The sequence below is a fragment of the Bos indicus genome, chromosome 21 (assembly GCF_029378745.1).
Source record: "Bos indicus isolate NIAB-ARS_2022 breed Sahiwal x Tharparkar chromosome 21, NIAB-ARS_B.indTharparkar_mat_pri_1.0, whole genome shotgun sequence".
NCBI lineage: Eukaryota > Metazoa > Chordata > Mammalia > Artiodactyla > Bovidae > Bos > Bos indicus.
This window is the reverse complement of record NC_091780.1, coordinates 49,494,544-49,514,514: the sequence shown is the minus strand read 5'-3', so window position 1 is coordinate 49,514,514 and position 19,971 is coordinate 49,494,544. Positions and strand designations below refer to the sequence as shown.

At 39.1% G+C, this 19,971-nt stretch overlaps 1 long non-coding RNA gene across 7 annotated transcripts in view; it reads right to left on the bottom strand.

Moving 5' to 3' along the window:
* The window catches only part of LOC109575385 (uncharacterized), a 59,133-nt gene that overhangs the window by 6,426 nt on the left and 32,736 nt on the right, over nucleotides 1–19,971 (bottom strand). For 3 of the 7 annotated variants that reach the window (XR_011562673.1, XR_011562678.1, XR_002183218.2), the window contains 2 exons: nucleotides 11,127–11,430; nucleotides 119–8,825 (listed from right to left, as the gene is read on the bottom strand). This is a non-coding gene — a long non-coding RNA (uncharacterized lncRNA). Of the gene's footprint in view, nucleotides 1–118; nucleotides 8,826–11,126; nucleotides 11,431–17,820; nucleotides 18,091–19,971 lie in introns of those variants that run through there. The other 4 variants (XR_011562677.1, XR_011562674.1, XR_011562676.1 and 1 more) reach the window with 4 other exon arrangements.

The window sequence follows — 19,971 nt, the reverse complement described above, 5'->3', positions numbered from 1 at the left end:
GTTTTTCATAAAACTAAACTGATTTAATTTTTATTTCTATCTATAATATTTATTTTATAATTAATTCTTGGAAAAATATGTCATACATTAAATAATAACACCATATAATAAATGCATATTGCATGTGATTAAGATATAATCCTAAATTGTCCATGAATTAAAAATTAAAGAAGACAATTATATCAGTAGGGTTACAGTGAGGAGGCAGCAATCACACAGTTATTTGAATGAAGAGAATTTTAAAAATTGGAAACTGGAGAAATAAAAAACATTCTTAAGATATCAGAAATAGCAACTGCAGAAAGTAGCTATCTCCACCTGTAGGGTTGGAGGAACAAGGAAAGAGGTTGTTAAAACTTAGAAACTAGAAAAGTAGAGGAGGGAGCCCATATGGACTCAAACATCCGAGGTGACGCTGCATGCCTGATGCTTATGTTGAGGGTTGGGGTGGAGGGAGTTGTGCACAAGGAATTTCTTTCTGCAAGTATTGGAAAACTGGCAAACCACTCCCACTTAATGCTGTAGGAGGGAGGGAACTGCAGCTGCCTGGTGAAGGGCTGCTGAGCTAATGCTCACAGGAACAGGAAGAAGGCAGAAAGAAAACTGGAAGCTGACAGGCTGCAGCAAGTCCCTCCTTTCTCCTGCCACCTCCCAGTCTCCTCTAACACTCCCTAGTGGAAGAGCCTAACAGGGAGCCAGCTTAACAGAGTAAAAGTGGAGTTTACAGAGTCCAAGCATCACAAAGCGGGGTACAAAAGGGCTTAAGAAGTAAACTGGTACAATACTGCTGGCTTTTACTTACTAAATTTTCACTTATATATAAATACCACTTAGTGACATAATTTTATCAATAGAAACTTTATAAGTCAAGTCAGTGAAAGTGAGGTAGAGGAACCAAGAGCCTGTTATGCAGAGTGAAGTAAGTCAGAAAGAGAAAAACAAATATATATTAATGCATATAAATATGGGATCTAGAAAAAATGGTACTGATGAACCAATCTGCAGGGCAGGAATAGAGATGCAGACGTAGAAAATGGGCATGTGGTGGACTCAGCCGGGAAAGGAGAAGACGGGAGGAATTGAGACAATAGCACTGAAACATGTACGCTACCATGTGTAAAACAGATAGCTAGTGGGAATTTGCTGTATAACACAGGGAGCTCGGCCTGGTGCCCTGTGATGACCTAGAGGGTTGGGATGGGGTGAGGGAAGCTCAAGAGGGAGGGGAATACATGTATACTTCTGCTGATTCACGTTGTTGTGAGACCCTGGGAGAAAGCAAACTTGCCATCTCTCACCTTTGTAGCCTTGTATTGGAGAGGGGGACACTGGGGGCACTCTCAAAGTCGAGTTGCTCTCCAGACTTTGTGCTACCAACTTCAGAACTTTTCTCTTTTGATGCTCTTCAACTGTACCCTTGCCTTTGAAGCTCCCACCACTATATAGAACCACTCTTCTCTTCCCATGCTTAACACTTTTGTTACCAGCCTCCAAACCACTCCACCATGTTCATTAAGATCTGAAGCATCTGGCTCAAGATACTCCTTCACACCCTGAATCCTGCCATGTTCAGCCTGATTCAATCATACACATGAAGGAAACATTAAATAGTACTACTGCACAGTTGTCTGATCCAGACCCCTACAACACACTTGGCTTCTGCAGCACTTCAGCAATACTGTCTCAGGAAATAACCAAAACATCAACCTTAATTATAATCACTAATTTCTGGACTACTGAACTCTGAAACTAAATCCACCTAAATTCTCTAGTCCTTTCACTCATCTTAAGGCTTACCTAAGGCTTACCTTAAAGCTTCTCTCTCTAACCACTTTCCCAAACTATCAGCCCCTTTAATTTTGTCTTTCTAACTTAATCAGGAGTTATAATTAACATTTATTGAGAGCTTACTCTGCCAGGCCCTACTCTAAGTGCTGCATAAATATCACCTCATTTCATTCTCACAGCAACCTTACAAGGAAGAAGCCGCTACAATCTTGTAGACAGTTATTTCTACCACTTTCTAGCCATGCCTTCAATTTCCTTTGACAGTGTACAACACTTGCCTACCTAACTGTGGGCGTATTTTATCCTTTTTTTTTTCAGACTTCAAAAAAAGAAATCACATAATTATAGAAAAAACAGCATAATTAAATTGATTGGTTCAAGTTCCTAAGCTAAGACTCCAGCATTATTCAGTAGCCCCATATGCACCCCAAGTTAAATTCCTTTGCCACTTTTATGAAAGAGTTCCAAAGCTTTAACGCTCTGTTCAAGCTGCATTTTATGTTCTCTTCTGCTACTCTACTCAACTCTATTCTATTCTCACCCTCACTCTCAACCTATGGCCTGAACTTCCACTTTATGAAGAATATAGACATCATAAAGCATAATTTCCCTCTCCTTGAGCTCCAGTTTTATCGAAGTGTGCTTATTTTTTGTCGCCAGTCTCAAAGGAAGGAGATTGCCTTGACTCAACCCCTTCTTTCTTACCTCATGATCTCATTTCATCTGTCTCTCTTCTATCTTCAGTCCTTCATTCAACAAATATTCATGAGCATCTACTAGGTGTCAGAACCTGTTTGAGGGAAACTGGATACATAAGTGGACAAAACAAATATCCTTGCCCTTACATTTTAGCCTCTCTACTGGTCCATGTGCCTTAGATCTTCTTTAAATAATCAAATTCACCTTATATACCCACCAGACGGTAAAGCGTCTGCCTACAATGTGGTAGACCCAGGTTCAATCCCTGGGTTGGGAAGATCTCCTGGAGAAGGAAATGGCACCCCACTCCAGTATTCTTGCCTGGAAAATCCCATGGACAGAGCAGCCTGGTAAGGACCTCTGTCCCAGAGGACCATGGGGTTGCAAAGAGTCGGACACGACTGAGCGACTTCACTTCACTTCATGCATGTCCAAAAAAAGTTGTCAGTTGCAACTTCTGTCTCTTCATCATTAAATTACTTAAAAAGGATATCCATGAGGGGTAGGAAGCAATATCTTAAGAATGAAGTATATGGTAAATAACTGCTAAACAGAAAGAATCACGGTGATGCCACCAAATAAAATGCCCATGAGCCACAGAGTCACACACTTGTCCCCCCTCTTCCTGAGGCTGCCTGCTTCTCTGGACGACCAAGATTCAGAGAAAGCATCCCCAGAAACGATGTGTGCTCAGGGGATGTGATTCATCACACCCAAACTGCAGACGCCAGTTGATAGCAAACTCAGCTTACTTTCCCTTCACTTTTGGGTAGCTAAAGGCCTTAAAGAAAGATTATAGGACAAATGTTTCCAGGCCTCCAACTCAAATCCAGCATAAATTCTAAGAGTATGGATGAGAAAGTACCAGATTAAAGTAGAGTAGGAAGTCAAGTCAAGGAGAGTGCACCCATAATTCTCTAGGCAAACAGCAGGCCTCTATAGATGAATAACAGAAAAACTTGAATACAGAGCCTGTGAAAAACTATTACTAAATGAATTAAATACATGTGATATGAGAAAAACAAATGAAAAATATTTGTTCAAAATATGCTTGTAATTGAAGAAACAATTTTAAATAAGGATCATTCACTCAGTCTCCTTTGCTGGTTTTGAGTATAGAGGAAAGAGATCACAAGGCAAGGAATATAAAAAGCCTCTGCTGCTGCTGCTGCTGCTAAGTTGCTTCAGTCGTGTCCGACTCTGTGCGACCGCATAGACGGCAGCCCACCAGGCTCCCCTGTCCCTGGGATTCTCCAGGCAAGAACACTGGAGTGGGTTACCATTTCCTTCTCCAATGCATGAAAGTGAAAAGTGGAAGTGAAGTCGCTCAGTCGCGTCCAACTCTTAGCGACCCCACAGACTGCAGCCCACCAGGCTCCTCTGTCCATGGGATTTTCCAGGCAAGAGTACTGGAGGGGGTGCCATTGCCTTCTCCTAAAAAGCCTCTAGAAAATGGAAAAGGCAAGGAAATGAATTCTTCCCTGAAGCCTTCATAAAGGAACACAACTTCACCAACACCTTCAATTAAGGCCTATTCCCTAATCTATTTTGAGTTAATTTCAACGTATGGTATAATACAGTTCATTTTTTTGCTTGCGGATATCCAGTACTCCCAACATTTACTGAAGAGACTTTCATTTCTCCATTGCATATTCTTGCCTCTTTTGTAAAAAATAACTGACCTTATATGGTTTGTTTCAAGACTCTCTGTTCTGTTACATTGACCTCTGAGTGTGTTTTTATACCAGCATCATACTGTTTTGATTACTACAGATTTGTAATTTGGTTTGAAGTTAGGCAGTGTGATGCCTCCAGCTTTGCTGTTTTTACTCAAGACTGATTTCAAATTTGGGGGTCTTTTATGGATCAAATTTTAGAATTGTTTGTTCTATTTCTATGAAAAATTTCATTGGAACTTTTATAGAGATTATACTGAATGGACATTTCAGCAATATTTTTAATCTATGAATATGGAATATCTTTCCATTTTGTCTTCATTTTATTCATCATTGTCTTACACTTTTCAGTGTACAGATCTCTCACCTCCTTGGTTATATTTGCTAAGTATTAATATTTTATTATTTTGATACAATTATAAATGATTATTAATTTCTTTCTGATAGTTCATTGTTAATATATAGAAAAGCAACTAATTTTGTATACTGATTTTGATTCCTGCAAATTTACTGAATTTTTATTAGTCCTAACAGTTTTATAGAGAAGTCCTATGGTTTTCTGTATCTAATATCATATCATCTGCAAAAAGAGACTTCTGTTCCTTGTTTATTTGGATTATTTTATTTTTTTGTCTAATTGTTCTGGCTATAACTTACAGTACTATGCTGAATAAAAGTGACAGAAGTGGCATCTTTGCCTTGTTCCTAATGTTAAAGGTAGTTTTCAGCTTTTCACCATTAAGTATGATGTTAGCTATGGGCTGGCATCACCAACTCAATGGACATGGGTTTTGGTGAACTCTGGGAGTTGGTGATGGACAGGGAGGCCTGGGATGCTGCGGTTTATGGGGTTGCAAAGAGTCAGACACGACTGAGTGACTGAACTGAAGTAGCTGTGGGCTTGGTATCTTGGAAACCCATCCCTCACGTGGGAGTCAAAAGCTGAGGTGCTAGATGCACAGTCCAAACTCTGCTTCTCAGGGAGAAGCTGGGAATAGGCATTCTCTCTCAATAGTATTTCACTCCTGGGCGCAGAGTTTATAGTGAGCATGTGTCTCTGCCTTTCCTACCCATTTTGTGTTTTTTCATATGTCTGATATATAGAAATTGCTTAGCTAGTTTCTCAATTGTTTTTTCAGAGGGAATTTCTCAGAATGTACCTATATACATGATGCTTCCATGAGAGGAAGAATATTCAGGAGCCTCCTATGTCAACATCTTGATAAACTCTCCAAACTTTCGCTATTCCTAGAAGATACTGGAAGACATTGAAATGGCTCACTCACTACATGTCTTAACTTCTTCTGACATGCTGAGGCTAACTAGCTAAAAACTATTTCACAATCCCTTGTACCTAGGGTTCTAGAATTTAAGTTCCTACCATCAGATGTTAAACTGGACTTTGGCACTCACTTTGTTGGTGTGGTTTGGGACAGCAGCTTCCTAAATTGGCAGACTATTTTCTGCTCATAGCAGAGGTTCAGGAGCTAATAACTTAGCCATTTCTTTCTGATACTATAGCATCCTGCTTGGGTTAAAAGCAATAATCTCCTGACAGCCAGTGTAAGCTGGGAACCATTCCTGGAAGCTCAACCTAGAATCTGTGAGCCATTTAATACTCTGAAGAATCTCTTTGTGTTCAAACTGACTATAGTGAGTTTTAATCTCCAAAACTGAACACTGACCAAAACACTACTTATTTATTCTGGAGAAAATTTCCATCTGTGAAGAAAGAGATTTGTGACCAAGACAGCAATTCAGACACAGATTTCACTCTGCATATTAGACTCTAAGTCAGTAAAGCAGGAACCACCTAAAAAACAAAGAATGGCAATTACCCTGTGCTACAGTAGGTCCTTATTATCTACTTTATATATAATGTGTATCTGTTAATCCCAAATTCCTAATTTATCCCTCACCCTGCTTTTCCCTTAGTAACCATAAATTTGTTTTCTATGTCTGTCAGTCTGTTTCTGCTTTGTAAATAAGTTCATTTGTATCATTTTTTTAGATTCTACATATAAGTGATATTCAATATCTTGTATCAATATTCAATACCCATAACGGAAAATAATCTGAAAAATAATATACATATTTACATATATATTAAACTGAATCACTTGGCTGTAAACAGAATCTAACACAACATTGTAAATCAACTATTCTTCAATTTAAAAAAAGAATGGCAAGCAATGATGTGTTATGGTCCTCAGCGGGCATTTGACGTGTTGAAATTTGGATGTAGCATTTAAAAAGATATCCGAATATCTTTACTAAAACTTAAGAAAGTAACATGTACTGTTGTCCTATATATTTCTTTCTATAAACATGCATCAGGACTTTTCCATATAAACACCTTCAAGAAGCAGTAACTACTCATCTGCATGAACCTACAGGCCCAGGGAAGGTCAAGCATTGATTTGAACTCCAATAGGAAGCATAAGAAAACTCAGAATCCAGGTCTATTACTCCTGGAGCCTCAAAGCCGTTCTGTCTGAATTTAGTTATCTGTCTTTCTTTACCTCTGGGCTGTGGAGAAGCTTTACAGATCCTATTCTTTTAACCCTATTTCAAGTACTGACTGATGACCACCTAAGAAGGATATGTGACATTCTCCGTGGTTTTGACTTCTATAGTCCCATGCTTATTTCCTAGGTGCGCAAACAACAGCCATAGAATAGACAATAAATTTTTGTAACAGATAGTGTGGCGACAGGAAATATTTGAGTGTCAAAGGTATAAAGCCTCCTGGATAGTTGAGATACGTATCAAAAAACAGACCTAGCTCCTGCTCTTAACTGACAGGCAGTGCCCACTTTGCTTGAGTGTTTCTGCTTGCTTGTAAAGTCAGAGCTCAATTGAAACAGCAAAAAGCACAGATGCAGAGCTTAATTTGAACTGGGTTTCTATACCTATACAACTCACTTTAAATCCATTACACTATAATAAGCAATTTCTTACCAATAGTGTACTCAGACCTGGAAATGTCCAGAACTTAACCATTTTACACTCCTTGTGTATGGAAAAACTAACAAACAAACATATCCTTTATGGAAATTTTCTATATTTCAATAGGGGTTTAGATAACCCAGGCTTTTGCATTGCTCAAAACTTATCTAATAGTATACTTAAAATCTGAATATCAGTTATATAAATTTTACCTAGAAAAAAAATTACATGAACGCCAAAATGTCTAGGAGTGAAAAGTACCTATGTCTGCAACTTAGTCTGAAATGCATCAGAAACTTAGATGCACAGAAGGTAAATACAACAAAATGTTAACAATCATAGATTCTAGGTGACAGATTCCAATATTTTTTGTATTGCTGCTGCTGCTGCTGTTAAGTCGCTTCAGTCATGTCCGACTCTGTGCGACCCCATAGACGGCAGCCCACCAGGCTCCCCCATCCCTGGGATTCTCCAGGCAAGAACACTGGAGTGGGTTGCCATTTCCTTCTCCAATGCATGAAAGTGAAAAGTGAAAGTGAAGTCACTCAGTCGAGTCCGACCCTCAGCAACCCCATGGACTGCAGCCCACCAGGCTCCTCCATCCATGGGATTTTCCAGGCAAGAGTACTGAAGTGGGGTGCCATCGCCTTCAAAAAAAATCCATGGCAAATAATGCAAGTATGATAGATCATGGACGAAAGTGAAAGTTGCTCAGTTGTGTCCAACTCTTTGTGACCTCACGGACTATACAGTTCTCCAGGCCAGAATACTGAAGTGGTTAGCCTTTCCCTTCTCCAGGGGATCTTCCCAACCCAGGGAAAGAATCCAGGTCTCCCACATTGCAGGTGGATTCTTTACCAGCTGAGCTACAAGGGCAGTTTATTTTGTAGGCACATGGAAGATGCAGAGAGGTGCAGAGGACCCTAACAAGCTCACTTAACATTACCCTACTAAAGAAAAACCTGCAAACACCAGCTGAAAACCAAAATCACAGCCTTGGGGATTCTTTTTAATATCTGCAGGGCATGTATTTCAAGTATTTTTATTACACTGAAAACTGAAAAATTGGTCTGCCTTCTGTTTCAAGGTAATAAACTGCTGCTAATGCCTTTAAGGAAGTGGGGATCACACAGAGGGAAGAGCCCTTTACTGTAGGCAATCTTAGTGGGTTTTGGGGGTGCAAGACCAGGAGAAAGAAAAAGGGAAGAGGAGAGGCAGAGGCAGGGAGAGGCAACAGGGAAATAGGAAGGAGATGGAGAGAGGGGGAGAGGAGAAAAGGAAAAGAAATTGAAGTTCCAAGGCCTAGAAGGGTAAAAGAGGAGCCAACCAGATGAAGGGCTGAAACAAAAGAATTCAGTGAAACTCCAAGATGTTGCACAGCTGAAGGGCATTTTGAGACCTGGGAGGCCAATTCACTTGAGCTTGTTTACACTGCTGGTGTATAAACTCTATCCTTTATCCTTTCCCCAAATCGTCACTAACATCTCTTAGATTCATGAATATTTTCTGTAAATTGGCTTTTACTGGACATCAGACAGGGAGCTCGGTTTTTCTTCCTGGCTCAGTGTAGTGGAGAAATCTTGAGACGGGCTTCAGACTCCCACAAACCTTGAATGAAAGGCATCCAGGTCAATTTTATGGAGATCTCTTGGGCTCAGGATGAATGGGAAGGAGGAGGGGGGTGGGGTTCCAACACTGGCATTTTCAATTAGCCTGTTGAGAAAAATAAAAAAATTCAAACTTAGTTTTTCTTATCCATTTTTAATTCAGAACACCCTCATTACCAGATACAGAAATTCAGGAAAGACATTTTCAGCTTTTGGCGATCAGTCTTTTTTCATGGGGTAATATTGCCACCTGCTGGTATTTGAAAACAGAAATACCTTTATAACATTCAGTAGTTTTAAATTTGAAATTGTTTAGAAACCTTAAGAGACTTTCATTTATTGGCAAATTCTTCCTTTGTGCTAGAATACAAACTTGTTTAAAAGGAAGTTCTTTGTCCTCAAAGACTTCGTATTATCTAATGGCAAACTTAACAAAAACACTTTCTTACTTTTCAAGATTCAGGCACCATTTCATCAGTAAAACTTACCCAAGGTGGGTGGCCTTGGCCTGCAGTGGCTTGGGGGTGGGGACTGGGGCAGGGGGTGGGTTCCCAAGGAGAGATTGAGGCGGGGTCACGGCAGTGAAAACATCAGTTCCTACCCACTAGACCAGTGGTCCATGACATGGGCCTTTCGGCTTTGCAGAAAAGAATTTCCACAAAGATACAGAAAGTAGTGAAGCATGTGAAGTATTTATTAAGAGGGAAAAGAGTATAGTACGTGTGAACAGACACGAGCACTCAGAGAGACAGTCCCTGAGTTGCACTGTCGTGGCAGTTTGGATTAACTTTATGGGATATTTCTTACAGGTTTCCTTCAGCCAGTGGTTTTGCTGGCTGGTTATGTCCATATTTGGTATATCTTAGGGTCCTCCCATGTGTGCACACACATCTCTTAGCCAAGATGGATTTTACCAAAAAGGAGTACGGGTACAGAACATCCTTTGACATAACTCCTCCTTTAACATCCAAGGAGACTTTTCTGTGCATCTGTGGTCGGGGAGTTTGGGCAGGGTCCAGCCTCCTCCCTTAATTATCCTGCTTTTCTCTTCTTGAGAGTTTCAGTTCATAGGGAATGAATCTCCAATTGCTTTATCCCGGTTGCAGGGCAATCTGCCTCCTACTTCAAAACTTTTTGACAGCAAGTTCTCACCCTTCTGAAACAGAAATTGACTGCTCCCTCCCTCAGGCCCTAGTTCATCCTGTACATATTTCTTTCTTAGCACATACAATACACCACAGTACTTGTTTTATTACAACATCTGTCTCCTATAACCAGACCATAAATTCCTTGAAACTCAGGGACTGTATCTTTGGTGCATTTATACTCCTAGTACCTGGAACAGAACCTATACATTGTAGCCAGTAAGTTATTTGGTAAATGAATAAATGAATGACAGTCAAAAAAGCACAAGCAAAGTAAATATTATTACATATAAACTTTTATTAATTCAAAATAACTTTAAATATTTTGGCTTCAGATATGCACATTATGTACTTCCTTATATATGTGTGTGTGTGTGTGTGTGTGTGTGTGTGTGCGCTCATTCAAAAAACTCACATTTTGCAAAATTCATATACATGAAATCAGTAAAGAACAAATATGAAGCTACCTCAGTAGGTAATTTTTCCATCAGCATATAATCCATAAACTCTTCATTTTTATAAGGTAATCCAAAACAAGATACTGATGGACTCTCTCATCAGTTAAGAGCACCAATGAAGACAAAACATTCAGAGTAAATAAATTTTATCTATTTGATAATGAGTCCCCATTGTTGAGGTACAAAAGAAACTGAAAGTTGTGATATTTGAATTATCCATGTTAGTTACATAACCCAGGATCACAAACAGAGCTGAGTTTGAGATCTATTGAGATCTGCATATGAATTCTGTGGAACTCCAGGGCACCCAAGTCCCCTGAGTTTGAACAAGAACTAGAGTTCTCTTCTTCAGAACTCTCTGGAAAGGCACTTCCAGGGAGCCTGGCTGTTTACCCTCAGTCAGGAGATAGTCAAAGAACATGCAAATGAAGTGTGGGAGGTAGGAGACCAATTCTTACAGGGGTCTATATACAAGTACCCTTAGCAGATAATCTGGATACCTCTATTTCATTAAGCAAAAGCTGATGGAAATTCCTGTATGTTCTTCCCATTTGCCTCACACCTTCTATTTCCCACTCATTCCTCTTTCCTTCTTGCCTTCCATTCCAAGGTTGATCTCATCCTTTTCCAGTTAAGTTCTGAGACCTTAACTCATAAATTATCTTTCTTCAGTCTTCCTCCTCTTTTCCTCACCTTCCTCCCTATGTATCAAAACACCAAGCTTCTTCTGTCTTGGGGGGAAAAGAGCCCTCCATTGAGTCCTGTTTCTGAAGAGCCCAGCGACAAATCCTAAGTCCTTCTTACCTTCACCATCAATCTTCATAAAAGATTTTACTTGCTGCCACAGTTCTCTTCTCCCTTTGATGGCACAATTTCTTGAGACCTGAGTTTTCTCAGACTTGTATCTTGATACTGCTTTCCTCCTCCAGATTACCTATCATCAACAGACTTGTCAGCTTCAGTTACTCCGACTCAACTCCTGACACTTTGGGCAATAGGGATTATCACACTCGACTGAACATGCTTCTCCCCATCTTCTGCACTCCATCCTCTTCATACTTCTCAATCAGTTCTCAGTTTTCTTCCCTGGAACCTCTTCTTCTTACCTCTAAAAGAGAAGGTAGAAGAACAGTTTAGTTCTTCTAGAACTGTTTAGGACTAAACAGTTTAGTCCTCATCTTGTTCTCACTTGATATACTCTTACTTAGGGATTTCACCTATTATTTCTGTCCTTCATTAACAAAAATCTATTAAGGGCCAACCATGTGACAGGTACTTATCCTTGGAGTTTGTGATTCAGTGATGAACAAGACTGAGAAGGTCCCCATTATTATGAGTTGATATTCTTGTGTACATGGATACTGTAAGGGAAGGGTAGGTAGTGACAAATACTAAACAAACAGCAAATAAATAGGAAAGTATCAAAATATGGTAACAAAAACTTTGCAATTGAGTCTTGTTAGAGAGGCACTCTGAGCTTAGTTTCTCCAAGGCTGGCATAGGTTAACCCCAGACTATCTAGCTAGGGAGATTGCCAGTTGAGGTTTCTGTGTGAGGCTGAGGGTCATGGCTCGAAGTGAGCCACCCAAGCTGAACTGACCCCAACTCACTGCCAGATTTCAGAGTGGTCTCTAATACCAGAGGTCTTGAGAGCCAAGAAGCATCACTAGGCTCTGACCAAACTAAAGGACAGGAGTCCAAACAGAAGAGCAGCAACTGACAGAGGATATCACCATGGTGAACAGAGGAACCTTGTGACAATATAGAAATCTGCGAATCCTGCCTTCTTCAAGCCAGAAGATCACAGAAGCCACCTCTCCATCATATACTCAGATAACATCTTAGAGAGAAACGCTTAAGAGCAGTTCTACTAAGACATTAAACACTACTGAAACCTGAAAGGAAATGTTTAAATGCTTACACGAGCCTAAGTTTAAAACCTGGCAATTTCCTTGTATTTTTTGTTACTGTTGTTTGTTCCCTCATACTACCAATCCCCCAATAACCAGCAAATTGAGACTTGTAGAGGGTGAATTAGAGCAGTGATAGCAAATAAACTTTTCCCTGCAGTTCTGAGTTGTGAAATGGGTAGCCCTATGACATGGCTATGTGTCTCTAATTCTGACCTCTTTCTTGAGTTCCAGACCAGGAACAGACACACAGATGTAGAGAACAGACGTGAGGACACAGCAGAGGAAGGAGAAGGTGGAATGAATTAAGAGAGTGGCATCGACATAAACACACTGCCATGTATAAAACAGCTAGTGTGAAGCTGCTGTGTAATGCAGCTTGCTGCTCCACAGCGACCTAGAGGGTAGGACAGGGGGACAGGAGGGAGAGAGGCTCATGAGGGAGGGGACAGATGTATACTTACAGCTGATTAATGCTGTTGTACAGCAGAAACCAAAAACACTGTAAAGCAAGTATCCGCCAATAAAAATAAATAAATAAAATGTATCTGTCTCACCTACAGACCAACTTTTTCCTAAATCCTTTGCCTCAGTTAAGATGAATTTCTAATCCTCATAATTAATCAGATTGAAAATTTTGGAGTCTCTAAAGTATCACAAGCCTAACCTGAAATACTGTTCAGATATAACATTTATTTATAGTCTCTGCCACTCTGCTAGCTCAGGGCCTCTTTAATTTCATCTAAAAGATTAAAGTCTCTTGACTGGTTTTCCTGGGAACAGGGCATGAGGATAGTCCTGTGGGAAAGGACATAAACTGAGAATCTTTGTATTAACATATTATTAATATTAACACCCATCAGAAAGTACTCCACCATGGAAGAGGCACTAAACAACCAAGTATACAGAATACTAACCAGCTGACATCATCCAGCATGTCACTGACCACCTTAGTGCTGGCATAATGGGCTAAGCTGCCAGGGTGGCAGAAACAGCGACTATGCATGGGCCCAACAGTCTGGGCTCCCTCTTACCAAGGCTGATCTAGCTAAGTCCTAAAACAGTTTATATAATCTGAAAGAGACCAAAGCTGAACCCCCAGTATAGAACATTTCCCCCAGGAGACCATCAGACAGGGTGAACTGATTACACTGAACTCTTTTCCACTCTGAAAGGGGCAGTGATTCACTTTGACCAGAATCAACACTTATTAAAGGTATGGATTTGCCTTTCCTGACCACAAGTATAAATGTGAGCTTGTGACTTAAAAATTTTAAATGATGCACATTTATGACTTTGCCAAAAATAAACTCCCAAACCTAAATTAAAAACAAATGGAATAAGGAAAGAAGACAGATACTTAACACCAGTACCTGAGATTTAACAATGTTTCTGGTTCACTTTATATCCTACGGAGCTTTGCTACCGACCAAACAGATGTACTAAAGCAAGGGAGATGTCAATACAGATTGCTCGGTGCACTATTCCTATTACATACCACAATGTTCAGAAGCTGCCAATCGGAGATGGTGATCTGGAATGCTCGAAAAGCATTCTGAAGGCATGGTTGAGGTGATGATACCATGTGAAGATAGGACACCCTCCTCTGGGTTGTAGTTATGCCCTAAATCAGTAAACATTATGCTATCGCATCTGTAAGAAGTAACATACATGTAGGCAAGAAACAAGGGGAAGAACCAGGAATGGCCTTCTCAGTCCCAGCGCCCATTTAGAAATTTATATTTCCTTTCCCTGCAATGCTAGGTTCTATGAATCTGGAAGTCCTGTTCTCACCAAGGGACAGAGCCCATTAAACTTTAAGTTACAACTGTCGCCTGGTCACTCCAAGTATCTTGAGCCAAGAAACAAATCTGGCAGGAGTAATTGATCTTGGTCATCAGAAAGAGGTAGGGCTTCTGTCACAAAAGTGCAGGGTATTTTTTATTGCCAGATGACAAACGTATGTTTGTCATATGATGGGCATATATGAAAGGGATCTATCTCTTCATACTCCTTTGTCCAATTTTGACAAATGGACAAATACAACAGTCAGAGCTGGACCATATCAGGTCTAGAGCTCACAGTGCCGAAGATAAAATGCATCACAACTGAACTTCCTCCTCTTCCAATCCCGCTTTGTTCACTCCCTGACAGGTGGTTTTTCAAGACACTCAGCAATAAATCTTTTTGTATGCACTCTCTGCCCTTTTATCACGGCACATTTCTTTGTCATGTTAAAAAAAAAATGCAGGCTCAGCTATTTTTCCTGCCCTAGAATCAGCCATTTCTAAAGAATAGGAAACACTCTACTGCAAAAGAAACTGGTTAATCTAAGTAAAAGTCTTTCAGATTTTTATTTTGAAATTTTTCAAGTTAAAAGGTTGAGAAAAAAGAATATTTCTTTAGAGCTTATAGTAAACATTTTCTAAGCTGGCCTCTAACCACTAAAGCTGGACCATGTGTATACTGACAACTTCATTACTTAGCACCATTTCCTCTCTTATCTTTCCATTTCCCATAGTCACTGTTCAAATCCTTTTGTTGGTTAGTGTATTTTCTCAAGACCTCTAATATTTGACTCCTCAAACATCTGCACATCTCTCTCCCTGACAGGTGACTGATAACAGCCCAGTATAGGATTCACCGATGTAATTCTATCACTAGTTCAGTGACATCATCCTACCATCTTCTGGTCTCCAAAGTTCGATGCAAGAAATTTAGTCTCACTCTCATTTTTTTTTTTTCCTTCACAAGTAACTTTTTTTTCTTTCTGGAATCCAGCAAGATTTTGTTATCCCTGAAACTTAAAAAATGTATAGGAATACATCTATTAGTTTTCCTCATCAATGCTAATTGAAATTTGGACTGAGGGAAAGGAATAGGGTAATTCTTAAAAATGCAGATCTTCTAATATGAGTTCTTACAATTTTCTTTTTTTTTTAACCTTGTAGAACTCCTCCTTGTATCTCCTGAATCTATTAAGTTTATGTCTTCTTTTGTTATTTCATTTTGTTTTTAATCTAGGGTTGGTGGGAAGGTATTTTTGGCAAAGTCACACATGTGCATCATTTAAAATTTTATAAGACTTGTTATGAAAAACATTAGGCCTCACACATTTCAGGGGCTTCCCTGGTGGCTCAGACGGTAAAGAATCTGCCTGCAATGCAGGAGACCTGGGTTTGATCCCTGGGTTGAGAAGATCCCCTGGAGAAGGGAATGGCAACCCATGAGAATTCCATGGACAGAGGAGCCTGGCAGGCTACAGTCCATGGGGTACAAAGAGTCAGACATGACTGAGCAACTTTCAGTTCACTTCACAATTCCACACATTTCAAATTTCTCACCCTAGAAGGCAACTGCTTTCAATTCTTCCTGTTGGGTTTCCGGTATTTATCCCCAGTCTCTACATAACATGTTTACAGTCTTATGTTCTTACTATCAGTTACTGGCTTTACTATCTATTGATAATATTTATTATTAATACAGATTATGAGAATTTAGCTCTTTCACATATAACCACCATTCTCACCCCACCCCACCCCACACACACACACAACTGGGTTCCCACATTCTTCCAAAATCTTATAAAGTTATGATAAATCAATATCCATTGTATTATTAATACAGATGATGAGAATTTAGCTCTTTCACATATAACCACCATTCTCACCCCACCCCACCCCCCACACACACCTGGGTTCCCACATTCTTCCAAAATCTTATAAAGTTATGATAAATCAATATCCATTTTCTCCTAGTCTCTCTCCCTCACACAGCTCCCCTAGCCAGCTCTTCTAAAGGTCTGTGGTATCAATACCACAGGATAATACTGCAGGACCCATATCTATTGTTTGGATTAATCTTGTTTATGTTGACCATGTAAATACTATGATAGCTGAATCATGTTTACTATGATTATTTTCTCTAATTAAGAATTTTTTTTCTATGTTTTAACATTAATTTTTCCTCCCATATTCTCCAGAGCTTGTGTAAATCTCTTCCCAATAGAGTCAAATCCACTGGTTATTTTATTAATTTCATCTTCTTGAAGAAGTCTCTCCTTGAGCTTTCTGACCTGTCACAATCTATATCAACTCATTTTCAGGCCTGCTACAAAGCTATCATTTGATGTGTCTCTTTACCCACACTCAGCAAATTCCTTTGTCTCTTTTATGTTGGATCCTGTTCCCTCAATTTTGTTTTCTTCTTCCTTGATTTACACCAGTATTTTAATGATGCACAGGCTCCAATAATGTCCACAGAAATGGTATGTGGAAAATCAACCTCTGAATGTTTTTGTTATAATTTATTTCTCTGTATGAATTTGTTCATAGTTTTTAGATATTCTTCCTCTTGATTTTTCCAATCCACTAATTTGGATTGATCTCCAGAGTGACTCTCCTTAAATTCATCTTCTAAAGTTTAATTTCAGTGATTTTTTTCCTATGTTTATATGCATGATGGTTAATTTCATGCATAAACTTGATTGGCCAAGAGGTACTCACATTAAACATTATTTCTGGGGTCTATGAGGGAGTTTCTGGATAAGATTAGCATTTGAATTGGTAGACTCACTGGAATGCCTTGCCCAGTTGTGGATGGGCACCATCCGATTCGTTGAGGGTCTAAATGGAACAAAAGGTGGAGGAAGGACGTATTTGCTTCTTTTTCCAGCTTCACTGAGCTGAGACACCTCATCTCATCTTCTGCCCTTGAAGTGGAATTTACCTCACTGGCTCCTCTGGTTCTCAGGCCTTTAGGCTCAGACTGAATTACACCACTGCCATTCTCCGGTCTGCAGTTTATAGAGAGTAGATCATGGGATTCCTCAGGTCCTAGAAGTTCTGTTTCTCTGGAGAACCTTGACTGCTACAGATTCTGGTACTGAGAGTGGGATGCTGGCATAACAAATAACTTAAAAAGTGGAAGTGACTTTGCAACTGGTTTACTGGTAGCAGCTGGAAGAGTTTAGAGGTACACACTAGAAATATGAGCATTAAGGCTATTTATGCTAAGGGTTCAGAAAGAAAATAAGAGAGGAAAGAAAACCTCAGTCTTCTTAGAGAATATTTAAGTAACCCTGAGGAGAATGTTGGTAGAAGTATGGACCACAAAAGCCATTATGATAGGTCTCAGAAGGAAATAAGGAACATGTCATTGGAAACTGGAGAAAAAGTGATCCTTATAAAGTGGCAAGGAACTTGACTGAACTGACTTCATGTTCTAGTGTTCTGTGGAAGGTGGAACTTGCAAGTAATTAAATTGGATATTTAGCTGAGGATATCTCTATGCAAAATACTGAAGGAGTGGCCTGGCTCCTCCTGACTACTTATGGCAAAATGTGAAAAGAGAGAAATGATTTGAAGATGGAATTCTTAAGCAAAAAGGAACTATAACTGAAAGATTTGGAAAATTCTCAGCCTACATATATGGCAAAATACAAAAGCATTCCTTAAAGAGAATACTAAAAGTACAATAAAGTCCACAAAGCAAACCATAAGATATACTTAAAAGTAAATATATTACAAGTCACAGTCACTGATCATAATTTAATAATATAAGAAATAATTTTTAAAAGTTTGAAATACCTTAACGACTTGAAAATTAACTCCTGATTAAGGAGAAAAATCACAAACACTCGTGATTGCGTGCATGCTAAGTCACTTCAGTCTGTCCAACTCTCTGCAATCCCAGGGAGTGTAGCCCATTAGGCTCCTATGTCCATGGTATTCTCAGGGCAAGAATACTGGAGTAGATTGCCATTTCTTCCTCCAGGGGATCTTCCTGACTTAGGGACAGAACTTGTGTCTCTTGCGTCTTCTGCATTGGCAAGCAGGTTCTTTATCCACTAGCGCCACCTGGTAAGCCCACAAACACTTTAGAAATTAATGAAAAAGTAACTCCATAAAAATTTACAGAACACAGAAAAAGCCATAATTAGATAAAAACTGATGTCCCTAAATCCTTTCATTATGAAGACAAATGAGCACAAGTTCAGAAACATGTTTATCCTAAGTATTTTTTTAAAAAGCACAAAGTTAACTAAAAGAAAATTTGAGGAGTCAACAGATAAAGATAACAGAAATAATCTATGATACAGAAAAACAGTAGAAGAGTTACTAAATAATTCCAAAAGATGCTGTTTTAAAGACTAACAAACAAGATATATACACACACATACAAACACATACACCATTTATGATCCTGCTTAAAAATGTGAGGACAAAACAAATATTAGCAAGACTAGAAATAGAAGAAATGTGTGATTTCCTAGAAAATACAAATAAACCAGAGAAAACCACGTAGAAAACCAACTTGATGAATTACCAAAGAAGGGATTCGAAAGGTGACTATTATTTTAGATAATAATAACACATCCAAAAAAGCTTTAAATCTTAGTCTATCTTTTAGGAACAAATAATTACAATATTATTTAAATTATTTCATTCAAACATAAAGATGAAATGTGCCTTAATTCATTTCATGAAGCCAGCATAACTTTATTACCAGAACTTAATTAAAAAAATAAATTCAAAATGATAAACCATTCTAATTACTTCAGCTACTAAGACTGTATTAAAAAATGACCCTAGTAATTATTGACCTAAGTGCAAAGAAATAGAGGAAAAAAATAGAATGGGAAAGACTAGAGATCTCTTCAAGAAAATTAGAGATATCAAGGGAATATTTCTTGCAAAGATGGGCTCAATAAAGGACAGAAATGGTACAGACCTTACAGAAGCAGAAGATATTAAGAAGAGGTGGCAAGAATACACAGAAGAACTGTACAAAAAAGATCTTCATGACCCAGATAATCACGATGGTGTGATCACTGACCTAGAGCCAGACATCCTGGATGCGAAGTCAAGTGGGCCTTAGAAAGCATCACTATGAACAAAGCTAGTGGAGGTGATGCAATTCCAGTTGAGCTCTTTCAAATCCTGAAAGATGATTCTGTGAAAATGCTGCACTCAATATGCCAGCAAATTTGGAAAACTCAGCAGTGGCCACAGGACTGGAAAAGGTCAGTTTTCATTCCAATCCCAAAGAAAGGCAATGCCATAGAATGTTCAAACTACTGCACAATTGACTCATCTCACACGCTAGTAAAGTAATGTTCAAAATTCTCCAAGCCAGGCTTCAGCAGTACGTGAACCACGAACTTCCAGATGTTCAAGCTGGTTTTAGAAAATGCAGAGGAACCAAAGATCAAATTGCCAACATCCGCTGGATCATCAAACAACCAAGAAGAGTTCCAGAAAAACATCTACTTCCATTTTATTGACTATGCCAGTCTTTGACTGTGTGGATCACAACAAACTGTGGAAAATTCTGAAAGAGATGGGAATACCAGACCACTGATCTGCCTCTTGAGAAATCTGTATGCATGTCAGGAAGCAATAGTTAGAACTGTCATGGAACAACGGACTGGTTCCAAATAGGAAAAGGAGTACATCAAGGCTGTATATTGTCACCCTGCTTATTTAACTTATATGCAGAGTACATCATGTGAAATGTCAGGATGGATGAATCACAAGCTGGAATCAAAATTGCTCAGAGAAATATCAAGAACTTCACATATGCAGATGATAGCACTTCAAGGCAAATAAGATGGGGGAAATGTGGAAACAGTGACAGATTTTAATTTCTTGGGCTCCAAAATCAATGTGGATGATGACTGCAGCCATGAAATTAAAAGATGCCTACTCCTTGGAAGAACAGCTATGACAAACTTAGGC